At 31.8% G+C, this 8,268-nt stretch overlaps 1 pseudogene; it reads right to left on the bottom strand.

The window, feature by feature from the left end:
• Window positions 1-533: 533 nt before the first annotated feature.
• Window positions 534-3,847, bottom strand: LOC126669282 (G-type lectin S-receptor-like serine/threonine-protein kinase At4g27290; annotated as a pseudogene).
• Between the last annotated feature and the right edge of the window lie 4,421 nt (window positions 3,848-8,268).

Here is an 8,268-nt window from a genome sequence, read left to right as displayed (position 1 = left end):
TAATATTTTTTCTTCAAAAATATCAAATTAATAATTAATTATATTATATTATATCATTATTATTACATATTTAAAAATAATAAATATTTTCTAATAAATCTTAACTAACACTAATTTAAAATTATAATCGATGAAGGAGCAGACCCAGCTCCTCCTTCCATGGGAGGAAGGAGCGGATCCGCTCCTTCCTCCATGGGAGAAAGGAGCTGCTCCTTCCTCCCAGGAAGGAGGTCATATGACTTAATAGAAAATAAATTTATAAAAAATTATTTCGATAAAATATATTTTGAAATTTCTGCCGCCGCCTTCATTCATTTCCGCCGCAACCAGATGGTTCGTCCGAGGGCGAAACGGAAGAATAGCTGGTTAGTCTCCAGGATAAAACCTCACATTTGTGTTTCAATGATTGGTAACAAAAGCTATTCGAGATCGGTTTGAAGTTGGTGTTGGGCGATTTAAATGAAAGGCAAGTCTTTGATTTAACGTTGCACTTAAACTATATGTTAAAATGCCTATGTGAAACAATGCAAAAATTTGTCTCAAAAAAGTGTAGAAATTCTATAAGATCCAACATTTAGGATAATTGTTACACAATTTTACAAAAGCTATTCAATACCAACATTTAGGAAAATTGATTCTCCTTCAAACAATGGACCTTTCTGTGAAAAATCCGGGTTCTTTAGGCTCAAGCAATGGACCTTCACTACTCAACATTAGAACCACCGAGGACATGTTTGGTCTATCTTCTGGATTATGTTGTACACATAATAGACCAACATGCATTGCTCTTAACACTTCTGATAGATTGCAAGTTTCCGTTACTAATTCATCGATAAGCTCGAGCTGTCTTCCTTCTTTGAACAGCTTCCATGCCTGCCAAATTATTTACCACATTCTTAACTTTCAAGAATAGTAGACTAAATATATAAAAATGAAGCATTAAATACCCGTATAAAGCTTACGTGTCCAAGAAGGTTAAGTTCGTGGTCTGAATGAGTAAATCCTCTGTTTCTCTGTCCACTGATTATCTCCAACACCAGAACCCCAAAGCTAAATACATCGGATTTCGTTGAGAATAGACCATCAATAGCATACTCTGGTGACATATACCCGCTGTACAGTTCAATCAAATGAGTCAGTGTAACGTTTTTTGCATTTTTTTTTGTTTAAAAGAGAAAGTAATAGCGACTTACTATGTTCCAACTACTCGTTTTGTGTTTGCAGCAGTTTCATTACCCCCAAAAATTCTAGCCATACCAAAATCCGAGATTTTCGGATTCATCTCTTTGTCAAGTAGGATATTACTTAATTTGAGGTCTCTATGAATAATTTTCTGTCTAGAGTCTTGATGAAGATAGAGAAGTCCCCTCGATATACCGATGATAATAGAGAACCTCACATTCCAGTCTAGAAGCTTGCCTCGTTTATCATCTGTTAAAATTACCTACAAAGATTAATACTACTAATAGAATATAACCGCAAGTAAAAAGAAGGGACGGAATTAATTTGGTAGTTTATAAACTTTGTAGAACTTCCATAAAATATCTGTATATTTATTCTAACCAAATAAATAGAAGTCCAAGCTTTTATTAGGCATGTATTCATAGATCAGCATTCTTTCATCTAGATAAGTGCAGTATCCGAGTAGCTTGACTAGGTTCCGATGCTGAAGTTTAGCAATGCATTTAAGTTCATTCATGAATTCATGAAGCCCTTGTCTAGATTCCTTGGACAGGCTCTTCACAGCAACTGTTTGTCCATCTCTTAGCATGCCCTGGAAAAATATGGAAAATAAAGTTTTAGATGAAAGATGAGAATGATGTTCCCAAGTAGAGTTTCTTTCTTTACAGAAATGCCTATAATTGTATTAAATGCTGAAATTAACTAAATAGTATAAATTAAGCTAGTCTGAGCAATATGCCTAAGAACAATAGAAAAAATTCTGAATCCAAAACGTTTAAAAGAAATCATTAATTGATGAATTAGATCTTTAACAATCCGAAAAATGCCTTAACTCATATATGATCCTGAAATTAAGATCCAATAAAAAGTTATAGCCTGTTCAAGATCATTTTTCCGCATCATTAGATCATGCCTAGTTAAGTTACCTTGTAGACAGGTCCGAAGCCGCCCTCTCCGAGCATACCATCTAATGAGAAGTTATTGGTAGCTCGAGCCACTGCGATGAAGTCAAAATGAGGTAGCTCTAGATCCTCCTCATGGTTGTCAATGGAGTAGCTTTCATCTGCATTGTTTTCCAACTTATCTTGTGCATTTTTCTTTTTGTTTCTCCTTTTATTCCTTATGAACAAGCATATACACAGAATAAGCAGAAAAGTTCATGCTGTTGATACTAGGGTTGCTACGAGCACCCTACGTTTTTTTGAATTCGAACTCTCATCTGAAAGTAGAAACTCTAGGAGTCAGTCAATCAAGTGAAAATAAAATTTTCAATGATATAGTTAAATTTTCCAGTCTTGATTGTGTGATTACCTAATTCAGAAAACGCAATCTTGATGAAAAGATCTTGCCCGCCATCTTCGTTAAATTGTTTGATATCAATAAGGTCTCCAAACCAAAAGTAGCATCCTCTTCCGGTTACGATATTCGAACTGGCGTAGGCCATACAGGAACAATTTTTCAAGCAGAACATCTCACATTCCTTTATGGTCAAGCTTGAATTGGTTGAATAATTTAGCATATCAGGCAATTTAACATTTGAGTACTTTATGAACCCATCTCCTCTCTGGCAATCTAGCGGCGTCTGTCGAACACATCCGCCGGACCAATCTGATTCATTCCAATAAATTTCTGATTTCGGCACAAATCTATTCAAACACGAACAAACAGGTACATTGCTAATGTTGCAACTGCCATGAGCACCACATAGATCATACATGTCACAATTATCTGCTGGTGCAGATGAGATCTGCTGCCATTGCTGGGTTCGATCTATCCACGCATACCGATTATTGAAACCCTTCTCATTCAAAACAATTCTTGAAAAAACTGATTTGTTAACAAGGTCAAAAGTATAATAACTCTCATTGCCACTGATAACCATTGTATAGTTATAAATTGAATTTGATTTCGAGAAAGGCAAACCACTCTGGCTAATGCCATTCCATGGTCCTGATCTAGACTTGATCACTGAATTCTTTACAAGAACCATCTGTAAACCTGAGGAATCTGGCTGAAATGAATAGTCACCTTCAGAAGGATCATCTATGCTCTTCCATGAAGTTGGATAAACTTCAACGCCTCCAGCCAGTCTTCCGATTTTCATTCCAGGCATAAATGTTTTGTCAGGATGACGAAAACTTTGCCACAAGTAATTTTCCGGGTCGACGTCGTTTTCGTCTCTAATAACAAAATTTCCAGAATCCAGAAGCTGTGCAATAGGATTCTGCACAGCTCTTGATGTATTTGCAGACCATATGGTCAAGTTTTCGTGATTCAGAAGAACAAGACTTCCCCTGTCATCAAATTGAAGTAATCCAGATGAATTCGAAAGCGGAATTTCTCTGTTGGCAACCCAGACAACAGTTTCCTCAGAAATCTTTTTGAACCATACACCCAAATATCTATTAGAATTGATGCTGAAAAATCCAAATTCAAAGGAGCCATCAGCTGAAACTATGGTGTGACCACCATCTCTAATAGACTGAGTTGGAGATATTGTGTCAATGGCTTTTGCTGAGGTTAGAGAGAATGAGAAGAGGAGAATGATTAAGATTTCCATGGATGCATTCTGATTGTCATGGTGGTGTTGCACTTGTTGTTATATTGCATATTGGCAATGGTGGCGAAGACTTGACTGACTCTGAAGTCAGCTTCGGATGTGATGTGTGTGACTTCGAATGCAATGTATTATAGACTTCTTATCTTTTCCATTTATTAAATGATTGAAAAACTTTGTGTTCTTTGGACAAAAAATAAAATAAAATTACTCCCTCCGTCTTTTTTTAATTGTCCGTTTAACTAATTTTATTTGTCTATAAATAGTTGTCCATTTAGAAATTCGATGTAATTATAATCTTTTTTTTTTATGAATGTGATTTTAATCTTTATTTCCAAATTTAGCCATACGACTCTATATTTTACTTTTAGAAAGCATTTATTAACTAATAGAGTTATATTAATATGTGTATAGTATATAATTAGTAATAAAAGATGTCTAGTCTTATTGAAATAATTTTTTTATTCTATTCCGATTAATTTCTTGTGTTTGATAAAAATTGGAAACTAAAAATCAGTTTACACATCCACATATCTCAACTCAACTAGGCTAACACTGTTGGCATCATACTTTTAAAGACGTAAACTAAAATTAAATAAATTTAAAAACTTATAAAATCAAGGGTTAATTACATATAAAATCACCACCTTTACACGAAATTGTAAAAATAACACGACTTTTAAAACGTGGCAATTCAGGGCACCACCTTTTATTTTTTTTCAAAAATAACACGGGCACATTTTTAGTGGCATTTTTGCTGACGTGGCGTGACACGTGGCACTCTCATCGGGTGTCCAAGTCAGCAAAATTTTATCAAAAAATGTGCCCATGTTGTTTTTGAAAAGAAATGAAAGGTGATGCCCTGAATTGACACGTTTTAAAGGTCGTGTTATTTTTGAAAATTCGTGTAAAGGTGGTGATTTTATATGTAATTAACCCTAAAATCAAAGTATAAGTGGGGAACTCTAAAATACTATGATTCTACTTTTAAAATTATTATAAGAAATTTTTTAAATTAAAACCTGAAACCGAATCCCACAAAAAAGAATAGAGCTAACCACGCCATATTTTTTAAAAAAATATCAGCAGCAATAAGGTTTCCTTCTCGAAATATATACGAGGCGTTAAAATGCATCTGAGGTGTATACTTCAAATACTACAACCAAATTATTTCAGAAAAAATAAAAGGGTTAATGTCAAAAACAACTTTACACGTTTTTTTATTTTAATCACATAGTTTAAATTTTCTTATTTTCATGCACGAACTATGACTTTTTCTCAAATTCATGCACGATGCTGAGGTGTCACGGCTCCATTGGTGTAATTCGCTGAGTTGAAGGTCATTTTACACCAATGAATGAGTGCCACCTCAGCACCGTACATGAATCTAAAAAATAGTGGTAGTTCGTGCATGAAATTGAGAAAATTTAAACTGTGTGATTAAAATGAGAGAGTGTAAAACTCGTGATTTTTTTTGACATTACCCCAAAATAAAAACAAAAAAAAAATTACTTTGTGACTCTCCACATATATCATAATTCAAAGTTAATACTCTCTCCGTCCCATTTTATTTGTTTTATTTTTATTCTCACACCTATTAAAAAAAATTACATATGAACACATTTTTTTATAAGATTCATTATGTTTCTTGATTATTGAATTATAATTTATATTTATATATAAGAAAACACTAATGTACTCTATGCAACAAAAAAAACATTAAATGCCTTGAAAAATTTTATTTAATAAAATAGTATAATTTTTAAAATGAAAATACAAAATATTCAAATACACTTATTTATTATACACATTAATCAATAAATTCTATTCATTAATATTCACTACACGAAATACTAGAATTAACAGTAAATATTTTTACTGCTAATAGTGCTAAAATTATTACTATTAACATATAGTAACAAAAAAAAAATTGTGGCATGTTCTAGAAAACTGCATTTTAGCAACGGATTTTTCCGTCGCTAAAGGCTGAAATCCGTTGGTAAATTAAGTTTTCCGTTGGTAAAAGGCTAAAATCCGTCGTTAAATCAAAAAAAATTCGTCGGTAATTCTCTGTTTTCTAGTAGTGTGCTGCTAATAAAACGTTGCCTTAAGTAATTGGTAACAAAATTTGTTGTAAAATGCTGCTATTACTTAACTAATGGAGCAATTTTCAAAATTAATACTGCAAATTAATGTTTTTTAGTAGCAAAAAGAAATTAGCTGTAAAAGTAATTATTGCCAAAAACAGAATTTCTTGTAGTAATTAAGGATAAAAGAGGAAAGTAAATGTCTATAATCAAATTGTAGCAATTATTTTGAACATCTAAAATTAGTAAGTGTCTATAATCAAATTGTAAATGCTATTGTAAGTGTCTATAATCAAATTATAATCATTTTGAAACATCTAAAATTAGTAAGTGCTAGTTAGTTTTTTATTCAAATAAAAGATATCAAACCGGGAATTTTGTGTAAGCAGAGATTTCATAGTAATTAGCTCAAAATAAAATAATTAAGGTTCGTATTCAAACCATAACTGCTTTCATACTGCAATTTTAAATTCTGCTTAAGAAAATGAGTTTTGAGAACTCAATACAAAGAAGTCATACGGAGAACCATATGACGTGCAAAAAAGAGAAAATTACACCAAATCACCCAAAAACTCAAAAATTTGTATAAATCACCCAACTTTTTTTTTTTTGCAAAAATCTCTCAATTTTAAAAGATTCTTTTCATCTCTACCTTTTAATAGTTGTGATTACTATTTTATCCCTATGGTGTATTTTACCTATTGTGTTTCCATTACACCTAATAATTTCTCCTCATTTTACATAAACCGGGCCAATTCAAACCGAACCACCACCGGCCAGACCATTATTGGCCGGTCAACGGCCGGACCACCGCGGTCAACGGCCGGACCACCGCGGTCAACGCCGGTCAACGGCCGGACCACCGCGGTCAACGCCGGTCAACGGCCGGACCACCGCGGTCAACGCCGGTCAACGGCCGGACCACCGCGGTCAACGCCGGTCAACGGCCGGACCACCGCGGTCAACGGCCGGACCACCGCGGTCAATGCCCAGACCACCACCATTAATGGTTTGTGGTCTAACCATTTTTAATGGTTGGACCAATTTTAGTTAGATAATTAAAAATTAAATAAAACACCATTTTGGGATTGAGGGGATTTGAACCCTTGACCTTTTATAAGAGAGAGGTTGTGCTTTGCCATTAAAGCAAAGGCTAATTGTTGTCAACATTTACTCTATAATATATATGTATAACTGATTATAAATTTAAATTAACTTATTAGAATGAAATTAATTTATAATGTAAATTAAATATCAACTAAATATCAACTTAAATTAAATTTATTATAAGTTTAATATTAAATTAGTCTAATTAAATTTATTTATTTATTAAATATTTATACAATAAAAAAATAAAATATACATATATTTATATTTTATACAATTTATTAATATATAAGTAAAACTAGTAAAAATATTTCACTTTTTAAAATTGAAAAATATAATGGTTTAGTGGTCGTAGTCGGATATGTGGTAGTGGGACCCCCGTGGTGTGCGTAAACTCAATAAGAACTCAATATAAACTCAATGACGACTTAATGTCAATTCAATGATAACTTAATGTCAACTTCATTATGTATATTATTAAAAGTAATTTATAATATAACAAATAAACTAATAGTAATTTGAAAGTAAATTATTTAAGGTTTTATTAAAATAAAATAAACCGAAAGTAATTTTAATATAAGTGAACTGAATATAAACTTAATATTAACTCAATGTGAACTCAATATAAACTCAAAGTAAACTTAATGTGAACTCAATATAAATTCAATATAAATTTAATGTTCACTGAATGTTAATTCAAAGTAAATGTTTTGATAAATAATTATAAATTTAAAATGAAATTATTTTATATTATTATATAAAATTATTTTTCTATAATTTATACTTTCAAAAATAAACTATAGTAGATTGAAAGTAAATTATTTAAGTTTTTATTACAGTAATTTGTGTGAATTTAATGTCAACTCAATATGGACTTAATGTCAACTTAATGACGACCCAATATCAACTCAATGTAAACCTAATGTCAACTCAATGTAAATTTAATGTATTTTAGTAAGTATACTTTTAAAAATTAACTTAATATCAGCTCAATGTAAATTTAATATCAACTCAATGTCAACTCAATGTAATCCTAATATCAACTCAATGTAAACCTAATGTAAATCCGAAGTAATTTTTTAGTAAATTATTTTAATTTTAAAATGTAAATTAATATCAACTCAAAGTAAACTTAATAACTCAATGTCAACTCAATGTAAATCTAATATCGACTCAATGTCAACTCAATATCAACTCAGTGTAAACCTAATGTCAATCCGAAGTAATGTTTTAGTAAATTATTTTAATTTTCAAATGTAAATTAATATCAACTCAATGTAAACTTAATAACTCAACGTCAAATCAATGTAAGCCTAATGGCGACTCTATGTCAAC

Source organism: Mercurialis annua, linkage group LG2 (genome assembly GCF_937616625.2).
Source record: "Mercurialis annua linkage group LG2, ddMerAnnu1.2, whole genome shotgun sequence".
In the NCBI taxonomy this organism is placed as follows: Eukaryota; Viridiplantae; Streptophyta; class Magnoliopsida; order Malpighiales; family Euphorbiaceae; genus Mercurialis; species Mercurialis annua.
This window is presented reverse-complemented; position numbering and strand designations above follow the sequence as displayed.